The sequence below is a fragment of the Acomys russatus genome, chromosome 21, assembly GCF_903995435.1.
Source record: "Acomys russatus chromosome 21, mAcoRus1.1, whole genome shotgun sequence".
NCBI classification, from domain to species: Eukaryota; Metazoa; Chordata; class Mammalia; order Rodentia; family Muridae; genus Acomys; species Acomys russatus.
Window position 1 is genome coordinate 26,084,555 of NC_067157.1, and position 18,202 is coordinate 26,102,756.

At 38.0% G+C, this 18,202-nt stretch overlaps 1 protein-coding gene across 3 annotated transcripts in view; it reads right to left on the reverse strand.

Annotated features, from left to right (window-relative positions):
* Themis (thymocyte selection associated) overlaps window positions 1–18,202 on the reverse strand; it is a 173,682-nt gene that overhangs the window by 13,318 nt on the left and 142,162 nt on the right. The window lies entirely within an intron of this gene.

An 18,202-nucleotide genomic window follows, 5' to 3' on the forward strand; every position in this document is an offset into this window, starting at 1 on the left:
TAAATCATATGTTTCTCAATATATTTTCGTAATCTAAGTGTGGAAGTTTTGAGGTAGCCAACTGAGTAGAATAAAAAGTTATTCTAGAAAAGGAAATAACATTCTAAAACTATTTATATGTATTACTTTCTTCTTTATGGTTTATACAAATTTACACTTAGAACATTCTTACCCAGTTGTTATCTTCATAATCAGGCAATCTAGTACTTTGTAATGTATTATGTAATTGCATATCAGTTCTGCATTAACGTTATAAGCTTTAAAGCTATTTTTATTTTTAAATTTTATGTGTGTTATAAGTGTTTGCATGTACGTACGTATGTATGTATGTATGTATTTTTGTATATCATCTACATGCATGCTGCCCAAGAATGCCAGAAGATGGCATTGGATACCTTAGAACTAGAGTTACAGACAATTACAGAACTATAGTTACAGTGAGATGTCATGTGTCTGCTCAGAATCAAACTTGGGTTTTCTGGAAGAGTAACAAGTGTTCTTAACCACTAACCCCATCTCTCTAGCCCCACTTATCTCTATGGTTTATTTAGAAGAAATCTGAATTTCTCATCTGAATTTATACACATTTTAATCAGCAGTGTGCAAATTTGACAAAATCCTTCTGGCCAATTTAAGAATAATAATTGATTATAATGATGAATTGTTAGGGCAAAACATCAATGGGCCCCTGTAACTCATTGCACATAGGAGTTGTCATAATCTTTGACATTATACTGACACATTGTGTCCTTCAAAAGATACATCAGTTATGATCCCAAACTTAAGACCTAGGGGGAAAATGAAACTTTAGTTCTTTGTTTCATAGTCACACCCAGACCAGAAGCTTGTTACTTTGAATGTGATTATAAAATACTAGCTGATTTGAAGTCAAAAATAGCCAGTGAGTTTTGACCGGTCACATGAACCAATTTGGTGCTGAGAATAAGACAATGATCTTTTCTCTAACATTCTTCATACAAATTATGTATAGAATTTAACACAATAAAACTTGGTTTTATAGAATGAAAGGCTTACAAGGTTTTAGAAGTATATAACAAGAAATAGGAGTCCTGTATGATGACCTGATTCACCCCGGTTAACAAAACAAATGGGGGTGGGGCTAAATCTCCTGGGGGTGGGGCTAAATCTCATGGGGTGGGGCTAAATCTCCTGGGGGTGGGGCTAAATCTCCTCGGGGTGGGGCTAAGGCTCCTGGCCATCAGCACAGGATTTATGTCAGTCTATAATTCACTAGCTCTGTTTGTCAGTACAGAACAGCGGTCACAATGGTGGCTACAAATCTGCTACATTTTTTTTTTTTATCAATGTCATTTGCATGTAATTTTATAATGCCCCCACTGCTTTAACTTTTGGCTTGCCCACATGGCTTCTTTTGAATCAACACGATATTGACACATCTGGAAGCTTAGGAGGTAGCCACACTATTTTTCCTTTGCTCAGGCCTGCACTTCCATGAAGTGATGAGACTATGTTTAGGCTAGCATGAAGGAAGCTGACCATGAGCTGTGGTTCTGTTTAAGCTGAGGTAAGACACAGCTATAGGAGTCAATGGTACTCAGGATACACCAGTTTAGACTAACAGAAACCAGTTCAGGTTGGCTCAACCCCACAGCTTTATGGACCCTTTGAATTGTATGCCATTATACCATGTTTTTTTCCTGCTAGTTATGTAATATTGTGCAGTGATAACTTTTTATTTAACAAACAACAGTGTGTGACAATGAAGACTGTCAAATAAAATGTTTATGAAAATAATTAAAATAGTGTGGTAAGTCACACACACACACACACACACACACACAAATATATATATATGTAATTTTCTTTTTGGTTTTTGAGACTGGGTTTCTCTGTGTAGCCTTGGCTCTCCTGGACTCACTTTGTAGACCAGGCTGGCTTCGAACTCACAGAGATCCACCAGACTCTGCCTCCCGATGCCAGGATTAAAGGCTTGCGCTACTACGCCCAACTCCTGGTAAGTCATTTATAGATAATTTGCAAATCCCGCCCCCTCTAATATCAAAGGATGGAAACTTGGTGATACTATCAGGGACAAGTCAAAGTATCACTTTGAATACTGAGAGTAAACACAACTATTTACCATCATCTTGCAAGTATTCCCCTCACATACAAGCCACAAAACTATAAATCAGTAAGAATATAAAAAAATCAAATCTGTTGTCAAGCTGGTACCATCACAAAGTTTTTGGAAAGATGACAATTCAACACATACATAGCTTCTTGATTTTGAACTACATGCTTTTGGAAAATATCTTAATGCCAAGATAGATGTTAAATCATAGTTTCTCAGTACTGAGCAATGAAGTAGATTAACGGACAAAGTAGCTTAGTGGTTTTTTTAAAATACCAAATTCAACCAGTAACATTAAAACATAGAGGGGCCCCTGAGATGAGAGTAGATAAAGGCACTTGCTGCAAAGCCTGGGGACCTGATTTTGACCCTTGGCACCCACAAGCTCATTTTGACTAGTTCACATTTGACTCATTTGCAAACCACAAAAAGTCCAAGACAAGAACTGAACCCTGATGGTTGCCCTCTGACCCCCAAGTCTACACTGTGGTATGCTTCAGTCGCTCTCTCTCTCTCTCTCTCTCTCTCTCTCTCTCTCTCTCTCTCTCTCTCTCTCTCTCAAACCTGCACAAAACAAGTAAGCAAAGGCCTCCACAGATTTAAACAAGCAAATAAATAAAAACACTGATGAAAATCTAGCAGTATGTGGTGGTTATGAATACTAATTATACTATGCTCCAAACTCTAAAGAAGAAATAGTTTGTCATAAAGCCATAATGAGAGAAAATAGGCACCCGATCAGAGTGGACCAGTGATTATACTTTTGTATGCATTTCTTGGTACAAACATTTGTAAATTAGATATTTTAGAAATGCATTAGCATTTCATAAATTAGTAACTTCCTTCTACTGAAGGAAACTGAGCAGAGCCTCCTTCACGTGAGCCTGCAGGGTTTGCTAACTCTTTACTCATAGCAAGGGTTATCCCCAGGATGTAATCTCAAAGGAGATGTGTGGTCCTTAAGTCACCAGTCCCGTCGCAGCCCCTTATCTCTTCTTATTGGGTTTCAGTGCCATGAGTCTGTGTTCCCACATCATAAATTACATTTATATTCTGCCACAATAAAATTCCCACTGTAGCTGGGCAGTGGTGGGGCACACCTTTAATCCCAAAATCCCAGTGGATCTCTGTGAGTTGGAGGTCAGCCTGGTCTACAAAGTGAGTCCAGGAGAGCCAAGGCTACACAGAGAAACCCTGTCTTGAAAAACAAAAACAACAAAATAATAATAATAACATAAAATTCCCATAGTGTTATTTTTTTCATTGCCCAGTTGCCTTCTGTTAACCCTCAACTTTCTCACAAGCGTCAATCCATACTGAACTCTGTTTTAGAATACAGCGTCTACCTTCATATGCTGATGACAAGGGGCACCGGAGATTCAGTTACTTTGTAAATGATGATAAATGAATTCCAGTTATCCTTGGGCTGATGGTCCCCTTGCCCTGAGTTCTTGCCACTGTGTCCTGACTTCCTGCTGCTTCCATATGCCCATCATCTGGCTAGATATCATGTCTCTTTTATTGCTGTCATTTACCTACTAATCTCTATTTACCATAAATCCTGGATTGATATTGTCCCATCCAGTCTTAGTGGGGGCGTAATTCTGGGTGACTTTAGCATCTACAAGGACACCTCGTTCAACACCGCAACTGTGTCTCCTCATCACGAGCAATCTTTTCTCTACCACAGCTTTTATCCATCAAATATGTATTTAAAATCCTGTGCTTTTAAGCATGCTAGTTATTGTAATCATAGAAAACATATGAGTACATAGTATCCTGTATATCTCTGATTCAGATTACAGAAGTCACAAGTAATGATGTTGGTTATTTTTGATAAAGAGAGATTCTAGAACTGAGTGTGAATGCAGAACCTCAGGCATGACAAAATTACCTGACAGCTGAAACAAAAAGGGGAGGTCACTGTTTGCCACTGCCTGGATATCAAACTTTCAAAAATGAAGGTAGAGTCCAGAGGAAACTGACAAAATGAATATGTGTGCAAAGCATAGACAAATTGGCACCGATTTTGAATGGCATGAATCAGGCCTTTGTCACAATGCTATAGTTACAAATCAAAAGTAAATTATTTGTTCTGTGGGATTTCCAATGGACTAGCCATTAGAATCTTGACTGACGATATTAAAAGACCATTAAATTACTTCTAATGCCACTCCTTTTTGTGTTTTAAAGACTCTGTGTTAGTTTTGATTAAGTATATTTAGGCAGGTTGTTATGTCAATGCAATATCCTTGGAGACCAGAAGGGAGTACCCTAGTAAAAGAGCAATCTTCTCTTAACTGATGTGTTTTAAAAGAAATCAGCTTTTCAGCTTTCATAAACAACTTCTCTGTCTGACATCTGGACTATTTTATAAGTAAACTTAATGGGAACTCTGAAGAAATATCTGGTGATGTTTGGGGATTTCTTTACAAACTCTCTTCCTCTCGTTTCTCAACCTTTGTGCTCTGATCAAGCAAAACCATCTTCCGGAGAACTACTAGTTCTTAGTTCAAGAGCACTAATTCTGAGACTGTACATTACAATGCTCCAACCATAGGAAAGAGAAGCTGGCTGGCTGTGCAGGTCCCAACTGCCATGGAATTCCCGAAAAGTGAATACAGGCCCCAGTGCAAACCTTCTTCACTCTCTGTATGTGAGGGCTTCTTTTTGTTTGCTTTATGTCTGAATGGCTATACATAATTTATAATCAGAGATATTTTTAAATTAAAAAAAATCTAGTAAGAGTATGGAAGTTCTGAAAGCAATTTTTCTCCTTTGTCTTGTGCTTTTATTTGTGTGTTCGCCTTGGTCATGCGGCTTCAGCTCAATAAATAATTTAGATTACCAAATGGATTAAAACAGCAAGAAATTTCTTATTATGCATTATGAGACTCTAATTTAATTTGATTTTTTTTTCAGGGAAAGTATTTAAGCAAGGAGGAAAACAAACTGTGAAACCTAATGTAAATTGGACCATCCATACTGTCCTCATTTTCAGACGATATTCTAAAGTATCACACAATTATCCACATACAGTCATAGACCCCCTCTCTGTACAGAATATATTCTTTCTCATACAAGTGGGGAAGAGCTACATCTGAGATGCTTCTACTGGTTCTAAAACAAGCTGTTTTTCATCATTCTTCCATTCCTTTCTGCATTATGTTGTTACTAAGAGTCTATTCAGACCCTCATGTGACAGGCCTTGCCCTATCAACACTTCAGAAGTCAATTTACAGCTTCTCCTTCAATCTCAGTTTACAGTTTCCCCAGGTGGGGCTCTGTCTGGCATCACTCGCCCTGCAGGACCAGTGCCCCTCACACTTCAACGCACCACCTGGGCTCTGACAACAGCTGGTCAGGAGTTCCCTCAGCAGCCATGGTGCATATATCTTGACACTGAGCTCTTCTTGGGCACAATTTTCCTGTTAGACAAGGCTGTCCCTTTGAGCAGTCATTTAAAGGGGCTTCTACCTCTCCATTCCTTTCCCTTGGATCAAAGAAGAAACTGCCAATGTTTAGAAAGTGAAGAGACAGTACCTACTGGCTCTGTTGCCTTCAGAAGAGACAACAGCCCTTATGCTATCCACTCAAGGACTACCTCTTTCTCTAAGATAGGCTGCCACTAGATCCAAGCAAAGCCATCTCTACTGAAGCTATGATTAGAAAACCTTATCCTGTATCATATAACCAACATCCTACCATGTCCTTTTCGATAAAGCCTTTCAGCTTGTTATTAAGACTATTTTAAGTACCATGTTTTCAAAGATATATTTTTTAAGAGAATATTATGTATCAGAACAAACCAACCACTCTCCTTACTTTTACAAAGTTCTACAAATTTAGCTGAAAAAAAAAATGGCCTAAGTGCTAGAAGCACTGCATAACCAACATATTTTTATGTTGTAAAATGAGAACAGAATGGATAGCTAATTTATACAATTGTTATTCTTAAGAAGATGAGAGAGAAACCCTGCAGTCTTCAGACGTGTTTATCCAGTGTCACACCACATATTAAAAAATCTTGCAAAAACATTTGCTGTTTTCTAGCTAATGTGGCGAGCATCTCTCCTGCAGATGCCAAAGTTGGCTTTCTTAAGATGTTGATGTCATGAACCCTACAATAGCTCTTGGTGTACAGGCAATCTTTTATCTTCTTCCTTATTTTGCCTTCCTGCAAATCTTAAAGTAATTAGTTTGCATGGTTATGGTCACATAGTTTCATAGTTTCTATTTTAATGGAAAAATAATAACTCTTGGGTTTCTGGGAGGGTAATTGGTGGCTAAAGGGCAGGCAAATCGTCTTATTTAGAAATCAAGACACAGAAACTACAATGGTATGAAAATGATGTGACACGATTTAGGTTAAATTAGTTTGGGGTGAAATTACTTTTGAATTAGGGGACATATGAATAGCATTTAAACAGTGTCCAATGGAGCCATCCTAGCTGCAGACGCCAGATGGGAGCTGCAGTGTGCTAATAGGTCTGTAGCCAGTAAAATTATTTTGAATTTGTTTCTTAGGAATTACACTTTAAATTGGTTCAACTTTCTGAGGACCAAAACACATTCTTTCACAGGAACATTTAAAAAGTGGAGAACATGGCAACTTGATTTAAAAACAACGCCACTTGGTTATTTGAGCTAGGAACCGTTCTGATGAGTGTGATGCAGTCCCACGCCCGTTAAGCACACACATTACAGAAATGTTAAGCGCCATCCTCGCACTAAAATGTTGTTGCTTGTGCGTCTGTGATTAAGTGGCCAACCTAGGGTCAGATCTTAGCAAGCTGCTGTCTCCCACCTCACATCGTCTCAGAACTAACAACATTCCGCTGCACACTGCTGCTCTGACTGCTTCTTGCCCATGGTGGTGGATGTTCTCATTGTCTGGCTTTGTGACAGGGTGTCAGACTTCATGGCCTGGTCTTGAGTTCACTGCGTAGCCACAGATGACCTTGAATGCAAATACTCATGACTGCGGCATGCAGGTACTGAGGCTATACATGAGCATCACAATGCCTGGTTCATGTAGAGCTTGCTCTGGACCAATGTAAGGCTCCCGGTGGGCTAGGCCAGAATTCCACCGATGGAGCAACATCTCCACCCCACAGATTCTTGATCGTGTTTGCAAATGTTTTTAAGGAACGGGAAAGCACAAAAAGTTACCTATGTTGACAAAATGATATGTGCTATACATGTTATATATTGTGAGTTGATTAAAGGACTACCAGGCGCCTGCATGAAACACTTTCTAGAAATATATAGCCATAACCCTTCTTCTCCAGACCACCACACACGGTGTCCCCAATGTCCTCTTCGACTCTAGATTGTTCCAGTAAAACTTGAAAGGGCCTTGCTTTGTTTCCATGTTTGAGTCATTTTCTTGTGCGTTTTAAACCCTTTGTATCTATGCGACGTAGTCCTTATTTCCTTTTAGAATTTCTCTGTTCTCAACATCTTGACTCTATCACACTCCCCCTAAGACTGCTCTTCCCCGCCCCCCGCCCCGATATCCTCAATTCTTATCTGCCTTCTCCTGGTCCCACTTTTTCTCTCACCAACCCTCAATGTTTTGCAGTTTACTACTTGTCTCTAATGAACATTGAGGTGGAGGCTGTCAAGGCCGTTCCCCTTCTCTACAATTATGACTTTAAAGATCTCTAGGGGAGAAAGGTTCCGGAGGCCGCTGCTTTCTGCGGTGATATACAGACAGTTAACTGTTGCTCAAGGGATAGATCTGTCATTCTGTCATGTAGGAACCCATAGGTGCCCATCTCCTGCAAGTAACCCTTGCTCCCCTTCATGTAAGTAACCTCAGGTAGACTCACAGTTTCACCACCTAACACAAGTAGAATTCTTTTCTCTGAGGTGAGAAGGCATTTGGTTAATTTCTCAGTGAAAGGCCCACCAAGTACTGACTTACAAAGTGCTTGACCCCATCTCTAAAATGAGTGCCTCCTCCCAGGAGTGTGGCCTGTCCTTTCCTCTTTCCCCTGACTTCCCAAACCAATTACTCTTCTTACAGTGTTTGCATTCACTCACCCTCCTTTGCTAATCCTGCCTTGGTCCTAACATTAGTAATACCACCCTATGCTTGCTGCTTGTGTTTGCTTCTTTTCCATTCTCCTGTGTCTGAGTGACACCTGTTTCCTACTCTGGCCGCCATCCTGACAGCCCCTTCACTAGCTGCACACCACACAGGATTCTTAAAGCCCTCTTTGATATCTTAACTGATGTTTATAGAATACACTTAATTATTTGGAAGCTTTTAAAAGTGGTTAGAAATTTCGCTTCCACATTTGTGGTATGTATGTATTGTGGTGTGTGTGTGTGCGTGCGTGTGTGCGTGTGCGCTTTGTGTTTCTGTCAGTTCTATTTCCTTGTATTGACTAATAAAGGAGCATAAAATATGCCAAAACAATCTATTTTCCAAATAATCCCTTCAGGACAGTTCTTTTATTACAGTAATCTCTTAGTCTTTCCAATCAATGGCTAACTCAAGGATGTACATATGTATTCTCAATGCTTTCAGATGTTTAGTATAGGAGAGGTGAGCTTGTGGAATGTACCAGGACACCAGTGGAATACATCTTTAACTTTACATAGAGTGTTTTGCCATCGAGATAATCAACAATTATTTAAAAGGTGCAGATAAATACTGGGGACATTTCCCTTTTTTTTGGATGACCCCAATATATTTTAAAGCTTTCTTTTATAAATTAATAGTGCTCAAAACACCATGTATAAAGAACTTTTGATGGCTACAATCTGTTTACCCTAGTAACTTGTCTATAATGAAACTGTAAATGTATTCCAAAAGTAGACTCATCTTTATCCATCTTTTGGCATAATTTTTAAAATTCTAGACAGTGGTTGTATTTATTCAGTTCACCCAGAAAGCAATGTTTTCACTAAAGAAGTCATCAGAGACAGAATAATGATGGCATAATGCATAAAAACCGCTTCCTTCTGTATTTCATTATTGAAACATAATCTAGTCATACAGAAAACACATTTGTCAGTGAATAACTTGGATTTTCACGCAGCTGTACAGATAACCTTCTTCAATGAGTTATGTTTTCATACAAATAATAACGACTTACCTTTAACTATCTGAGCTTACTGAATTCTGAATTTCATTCTAGATTGGATACTATTTGCATAGTGAAATCTTCAGCATTTTTGTAAATATCTTTCCAGGAAACATTTTTAAAGATTAATAAATGGTCTTAGTAAGTCACTACATTCATTCTTTGCATTATCTTAGCTATTCTTAGGACTTACTAGTGTAGCCAATAATAATTAACAATTTAACATGACTTTTTAAAGAGTCAAAAGACTTGATATTCTTTTTCTTAATTATAAGTGTAGCAAAATTTTGGATTGACAATATCAATTTTAAACAATGGAAAATTACAGACAATTATCTTCCTATTCTTATTGCTTAGTTTAAAAATATATCATTAGTTATAATAACCTAATTTTTCTCAAAGGATAATCTTAAATATATGGAGTAAAATATGGTGACGTTCATACATAGGAGTGTTTGAAAACTTCCTTTCTTTATAATTTCAAGTTTTGGCTGAAATCTTGGTAAACACAATAAGTTTATGTTTTTTCCCTCTTAACGTCAATTTTACTTTAAAAAAAAATAGCTTGATTTTGCATATAAATACAAATTAAAATGTATTTACTGTAGTTTATAGTACTTATAATGAATTAATAAGAGAAACAAGGTTCAGTGACTCAATACAAATCAAATTCACCCACGGACCATCCACCCTAGATCCTAAAATAGATTATTATGGCCCTAATAGCTCCCTCTTGCCTCAGTGCCATTGCATTTCAGTCCCCCTTTCAAAAGCCAACCATTATCCTAAAGTATTCTTTTTTATGACTGTTTAGAGTCACATGCATTTTGAATTACACACTTTCTTCTGTGTTCTTGTTAGGTTTTTAAAAAATATCTATAATATACAATACTCCATGAATAAACATACCAAACATAAAGTGAAGCATATTTGGGTTGTTTCTAACTTGTAGCTACTATAAACAACACTCCTTAAACATTTATCTGTTTCTCTTTTTTATACATGTCCGTTGAGTGAGAATGTGTGCATAGTTCTGTAAGGGTGCATGTTGGATCATTTTTATTAACAAGACAGAGTATCTGTAAGACACATCTTTGGGTATGTCTGTGAGGGCTTTTCAAATGAAGATTGGGGAAAGGGAAACTCATTGTGATTGTGGGTAGCATCATCCCATGGCTTGGGGTCCCAGACTGGGACATAGCTGAGCATCAGCACCCACCCTCCACACACACACTTTCTGTGCTTCTTGATGTTCCAAGATATGAGCAACCAACTTCCCTCTGCCATGCTTTCTCCATAATAGATTTTACTCTTGCAGACTAAGAATCAAAATAAGACCTTCCTCTGTTAAGTAGCTTTTTGGTGTTTTTTTTTTTTCTTCATATCAGCAAGCAAAGTAACAAATACACATGTTCTCACTGGGTGCAGACATGGACAGCTTTGTAGACCCTGAACAACACTTCCCTAGACTACTTCACTCATACACATGTAAAATTCCAGTTTCTCCATATTCTTGCTGATAGTTCATACCATCAGTATGCTCAAATGCAAGAGGGAATTCCTGTTCTTACTGGTTTTCTAATTTTTCATTTTTAATTCTATGCTAGTCTCTAGTCAATGAAATGTCATCACTGCTATTCAAGGGAGGGCACTCTCTGCAGAGTTACTCATCTCTGGAGACACCTGTGCTCACTGTCTAGACTGAAGGTAACAATCCAAACTAAGTATTAAACCTATTTGTGCAGTATGTATTTGAGTATCGCACCCACTTTTCTATAAGACATCTATAAGATGTCTGTGTTTTGTTGCTGATTGGTATAAATTCAATGTATGTTTCTGAAAACAGTTATTTTTGGTATACCTTAGCTGTTTTCAAATTCTTCCCTCTCTTATGGAGCTTGTCTCTCAGCACTTAACAGTGTATCTATAATCTTTAATCTGCAGATTGAGTTTAAAATATTTGTTCATTTTATCTGTATTAATTTCATTTAAACTAGGGAATATAATCTTTACTTCATTAGGTTCATTGAGTCTATAATGAAATGTAATTCCCTGAAATCAATAGTGTATGTCACTGTATGCCCTGGCTTGAAGGACACTGGATATCTGGAAACAAAACCAAGACCTAGTAACCAGAACTGTCCTATAACTTTGAAATAATGATATGTACCTGTTAACTAGAAGTAGGAGAAGAATGAGAAGGAGGAGGAAAAAGAGGAAGAGGAGGAGGAGGAAGGAAGGAAGAAAGGGAGGGAGGGAAACATTTTACAACCTCCAAAGAAATGTGCAACACTGGCTGGATTCTTCCTAAGCAAAGTCTGACTGTATCAAGCCTTTGAATTTAACTACAAATATACAGAAAAACAAAACAGAGGGCACTTTGTGAAGAAGCTTGCTCAAAGACAAGGTTTTGGATATATGCTACCTCAGTATATGATATCTGACTTGTGGCAGCGAGAGTCATGTGGCTGGTCACCGTTATGTGTGAAGATAGAAAGCAGATACAGATAAATACTGGTGTTTAGTTCATTTCATTTTTTTCTCTTTTGTTCAGTTTGGGACCCTAGTACCATCTACACTCACTATGAGTAATACTTCTTCAATTAAACCACTTTGGGGGAATTGTCTCATGAACACACCCATAGGTGTGAAATCACTCTTGAGTGATTTTAAATGCCCTTAAATTGCAATGAAAATTAACCATTGCAAGTACACACCTTGTCATCATTAAATCCTATTATCCAACCATTACCTCACAAAGGCTCGTGCCTTTCTCGTATCCAAAATGCATCCAGTCCAATGTTAAAAGTCTCCATACTCTTTAATAGTCTCAATATTGTCTAAAGTCTCTTCTGAGACTCATGACAAAATCCTAACTATGAGCCTTCATAAAATCAAGACAAACATGTCACCCTAGCACACTATAAACATTCACATCTCAAAATGGAGGAATGGAAAGTTAGCAAGGAAAGACTGGATTAAAGCAAGACATACTTTAAAGGTAACTCAAGACAGCATGGGTTTCATAAAATCCCTGTTCCAAGAGATGAGACTCCACTGTAAAACCAAAGAAAAGGTGGTAAATCAAGGACTATACAAGCCTGTCATGGTCAAAATGATCAAGACTGAAAAAAATCTTATATTTCAAAGCAAGAAGAAGGTGTTTAAGTGCTAAGCCAAGCACAGGTGAGCTCTGGACAACCAATCAAGTATGTACACTTTATAAAAACAATCAGCATGTCCAACATTGAAAGAAATAAGTCCAGGAGACACTGGCTGAAACAAAATGTCTAGATGAATATCTTAAGGACTTTATCATACAGGGTTGAATGTGTGTTGGGGTCATTTGAAAGGGAAAATAATATAACTAAGCTGGCTATCGTCTTACCAAGTTAGACCCATATAACACACTATGCAATTTGTTCAAAAGTACGTATATCTTGAGAGAAAATATCAGTCAATATTGTTTGAATAAATGTTAGCTTTAAAAAACTTTATGTTGGACCTGAATGAATGGAGCAATGCCTCTTAATGAAAAATAAGTCTGTGGCCAATAGCTGATACAAATACCTGGTGACTGTTTTTGTTTAATACTGAAATCTGCCAAATACAGATAGCAGAAGAATTATTTTATATTCTCAACATATTTAGACTCTCTTATTTTATCAGTGTTTCTAAATTAATTTTTTGCATTCCTTTTACTCATTTATTGAAAAAAAAAAAACAAAAACAAAAAGCCTGGTGGTTCTTCTTCATTGGTGCATAATATATTTAGAACTTCAAGCTTTTGAATTAAAAGGACACAGTGATTTCGGAGTTCATAAGAGGCTTCTGGAAGAACAAGCCAGCCCTGTACCCTGTGAGAAAGTGGCTCTGGGCTGGAATGAAGATAGAGATTCACTTCTGTGGAAATTAAGAGCCCCTGGGAGACCTGAGTGACAATTGCCAGGGTAGTTCTTCCAATTCACAGGGATCAATGAGAAAGGTACCCTTCACCGGGCACTCTGCGTTGTTTGGTTGGGATGTAGAACAGTAATCTTTGCAAGGAACACTGGAGAAGTCAGCCAGCATGAGTGGTTCCTAAAGACCTCCAGTGGCAAAGATCCCAAGTAAAGGAAATCAATATTCCAGCCAAGAGGTTTGGCCAGTGCAGCCCCCGTGTCTCATATACTGAATCAGTGACTTTGAACTGGAGGTTCTGGATGAGCTGAGCATTCCGAGGCTGTCTCTGAGCTCTTCCTATTAGTATAAATGCAGATCTTCTGTTAGTCCTTCTGAACTTCCTTCTAGGGAGTCTCACCAACCAGGAAAGATTAACTCGGGAACACAAGGAAAAAGAAGAGGCTGATAAAACCTCAGGACACACTGTCATGTATTCTGAGGGGAACAAACATTGATCTGAGGCTTGTTTTATTACCCAAGGGACATTTTAATTTATATAACAGGACACTCTACCACATACTTCCTCACCAAGGACCAATTTCTTTCTGTGTTCCAGAATGCCTTATAAACATAAAGTATCTGGTCTTTAAGTCACTATATTTTATGGATCCCAGTGCACAGGTATGTTAATTAATGATGGCTACACTCCTATTTGTTTTACATCAATTCAGTTTTCTCCTTAGACAAAGAATCTAGAAGGGCAGAGGGAAGCTGCTTTCCCCTCACATGTACACCAGCCAAATAAATGTAGATTTCCTGTCATAGACTTACAATAACAGACAAGACTGTGCACAAGAGCCAGGCTCACCATCCATGAGAGCACTTCCCTGTGTTTAATAAAGGCGTTACTGATGGAGGAGTGTCTGTATCCAGTACCTTTTACACCTCTAGGTGAGGTTCTCATTTTAATGGCCAGAAAGTAAAAAAAATGAGCATGCTATTTCTCTATATTGTATAAACGAATATATGTACTTTAAGTGTGCAACTTTAAGTTGCATATTGAAAGTTAATTTTATTATATATAATTTGCAAACTATATTAAAAGATAAATTACTCAAAGAAGAAGGTGACCATAAAATACACATATACCCTACCTAAAACTTCAAAAAAAAAAAAAAAGTTTGAATCCACTTCTGTATTCACTCTTGTGATAGGGAAGTTAAATAAAACAGAAGAAAGGGGTTGATAATAGGAGACGCTTATGAGCTAAGATATTACTGATATGGGTTAAGAATACTAAGATGTAACCCAAGGACCTTATATTTTGCTGTTTTTTGACTTCTATATCCTTTATCTCCTAATGTGTTATGAGTTGAGTATGACTCTGCCTTTTTTATTTTCTTAACAAGAGGGCTTATCTTAGTTTTTAAAAACTAGGAGTTGATAACTAGGGAAAAACTAAATGATCAAAAGTATAAAATAAAAATATTTAAACCTTCATCAACATCATTTTCTTAATGTATCAGAAGAAAGGTAAAACAATAGAAAAATAACTAAATTGTCCAATAGTGATTGTTCATTATTAATTAAAATATTGTTTACTTCTAGTGCCTAACTAGAAGCTTCTGGTTAGGGTTCATGGTGCTAGAAAATACTTTGTATGTTACTGGAGGAGACAGTTAATCATTAATTTCCCCAAGCCACAAACCATGTGACATGCAAGATACATAATGTAATAGTGGCACAAATATCATAGAACAACCAATCACTTTACAAAATAAGGTCCCCTTCATGAGAAGGAACCCATACCTGACACTGATAAAGCACCCAAAAATCCAAGATTAGATAGACTATGGGCCTAGAGGAGAACCAGTATTATTCTGCTAAAAGAACAGATCAATAAAATGACTCCTAAAGATATGGCTATACCCATAAAATAGAGCACCATTAACCCTTATCTGAGCAGCTTCTACTTGCTGTAGATAGTAATTAACAAAGAGATTCACAGCTGGACAATGTGCAGAGAGTCACAGACTTTGGAGCACTCAACCCTACATGGGGTATCTTCATCAAATTATTCCCTTCGAGGTTTATGTACGATGAATCTATACACAAGAACAGGCAGAAATATTGCTAAGAGCCAGAGATGTAGGATTCCAAGGAAACAATGTCCTTCATACACAAGGCTAATACATACATACATATATGAAGTCACAGAGACTGTAAACACACACAGACACACACACACACAGGACCTACAAACGTTCAAACCAGACAAAATCTCAGCACAGGCAAAAGGAAACCCCAGCAATAAACAAAAAGCTATTTGCTGTTGATACCTGCTGGATAAAATGAAAATTGGTTTTTCTCCAGTGAAGTGTCATTGAAAATACCAATTACACTCCAGAGAGGACCCCATCCTCAGTTGGCCACCACAAAGTGAACTGTGTTTGTTTGATTAATTGTTTTTGTTGTTGCTGTTGTCTATGTGTTGTGTTTTGGGGTTGTTTTTAGTTTTTTTTGTCTTTTTACTTTTGTTTTCTGTTTCTCTTGTTTTATCTTTTTTGAGAGAGAGGTAGGGGGCATGACATTGCATGGGTAGGAGGAAGGAGAATCTGGGGAATTTGAGAGAAAAACAGAACAGAGTTAGGAGAGAAGTAATAATGTTTCCTAATGTGACCTTTCAAAAGAAATAATCCCACTTGTTTTTTTTTTTAAACTACAGAGGTATGGATGAATTTATTATATATTATCTTTACTACACCTTTGCAGAGAAATTTTAATGCAGCAACATGGCTGCTCTGGCAATGAATCATAAAGACACTTGGTCTGTATGACCCAGTTGGAATAAAGACACACCACTAATTCCAAACACTGATGGCTAATAGAAGGGCAGGCAAAGTGATGAATCAGAGATAGATTTGGCAGAATGAGTCAGAGATAGGATATGCCCAACTCTCACGAGCACAGACAGGAAAGGGAAGCTACTTATAAGCAGTTCAGAGAGAGAGAGAGAGAGAATAAGAGAGCTCATAGGGACAGTACAGTAGAGGAGAGTACAGTACAGGAATACAGTAGAGTTCCTGTAGTCAGTTCAGTACAGTTCAGTTGAGTGCAGTTATGTTCATGCAGTTCAGTTCGTGGAGTTCAGAGGCAGCTTTTTCAAGCAGAGCAATTCAATGAGAAGTAGAGGAAAACCAGTTTGTATCAGTCAGCTTGAGTGGAGTCTTGAGCCAGAACAGCAGAGTTGAATCCTCTAGCCAGAGATCAGAAAGAGCTAGAAAGGGTGAGCTTATTCAGCAGTAAGTCTCAGAGGCTGAAAATATTCTAGGCCAAGGTTTGCAGATGGAAGCTGGAAGCTGAAGCCTTCAAGGTCCAGGCTTACAGAAGATTAAATTGTATGGAAGCCAGAAGCTTCCAGACCTAGGCCTAGGGATAGTTAGATAGAAATGTGAAGGTTCAGCCCAAGCTATGTGTTCATAAAGTTTGAGTACGGTTCTCATCTCATCCCTTGTTCTGAGGAACTAAAAAACTATAATCACACACTGTCACCATGTGTGGTCCATTGTGGGTAACTAGGACTTTATGAACACTTCCTGATACAAAATTCCCAGAAGACATTCAATGATTATGTTCATTCCAGACCTCAAACCAGAGGAAGTGGAGAAGGAACCACCAGTCAGCACAGATGGCTTTGGAGATAATAGTGTATTCATAGTGAAAGGCTACTATGATGGAAAAAATCACTTAGTCACGTCTTTCAAAATTGCTAAAGTTCTATCCAAGGGACAAGACATTATCCACAGTTGTGTGGAGAACAGGGACTGACTCTGACATGAACTCTGGTGCCCCATATTTGACCACTTCTCTTTGGTGGAGGACTGGAAGCACTCAGAGAAAGAATAAGAAGGCAACCAAGATGAGACTTGATAGGCTGTGACCATGTGGTGGGGGAGGAGGTCCACTTCTGTCAGAGACCTAGGTAGGGAAGGGGAACAGGGTGAAAGAGGGAGGGAGGGAGGAATGGGAGGAGACAAGCAAAGGGATAACAATTGAGATGTAATCTGAATAAATTAATAAAGAATAAGAAAGAGATGAAAAAAAAAAAGAAAAAAAAAAAGAAAGAAAGAAAAAAAAAGTGGCTAAAGTTAAGAAACAATTACCTACATTTCCTGGCATGACTTCTTGAAAGAACCAAGTGCCACATGATTCTTGGCTACAAACCTAAGGTTGAGTGTGTTACGCTCTGCCTTTTCTACACCCACATCCTGCATATCCACTATGAATACATAGGCCGCCATGGCCACTGCTTTAACCAAGACTTCTGGTTGGTTGGCAGATGATCTTTTCTCCAGAATTTCAAACTAAAATAAGTGTGGAAGGATCCATCAACCACTTCAGAGAAATCATCCCCCTTCTGTCTAAGAGGTGGCTGTCAGTGTGAAGAAAAAAATGCTATTAGAATCCTTGAATATATATATATAATATTCAACAACTTCTGAAGTTGTTTCATGAAAGACATAAATTATATGTCCTCAAGTCTTGGACTTGAAAATAAAATAAGTTAATTAAGTCACTTGACTTCTGTGGTATTCAAGTTTAAATTTTACTATTGCCTTAAAAATTAGGCTATATACAGCAAGCTGATAGCCAACATCAAATTAAATGGAGATAGGAAAGTGGGGCTCCCCCTTTCTGGGGAATCGGGAGGTGAGAGGGGGAAGAGGTAAGAGGTGAGAAGGAATGGGGTTATGACCAGGATGTAAAGTGAATATTTTTTTTTTTTAAATTAAGTTATTGCCATGGGATTCTGGATACTAGGAACAGGAGCAGGACTGTGAAAAGGAATGGATAGTGGGTGTGACCATGCACAATTTATACATGTATGTAAATGTCACAGAGAAACCCATTTTCTTCTATAATTACCCAAATAATGTATGTTAGTAAGTACACGTATGTCAAAGTTTGGCTATAAACAACCAACCAGGAGACTGATTTGGGTAGTAACTTCATATGACCACAAGGTGGCAATCTTCTCCATTGTGTCTCGCTATGCGCAGCTGACAAAGTAGTGACATAGCAGTGCATTGTATTTGAATATGGGAAATCT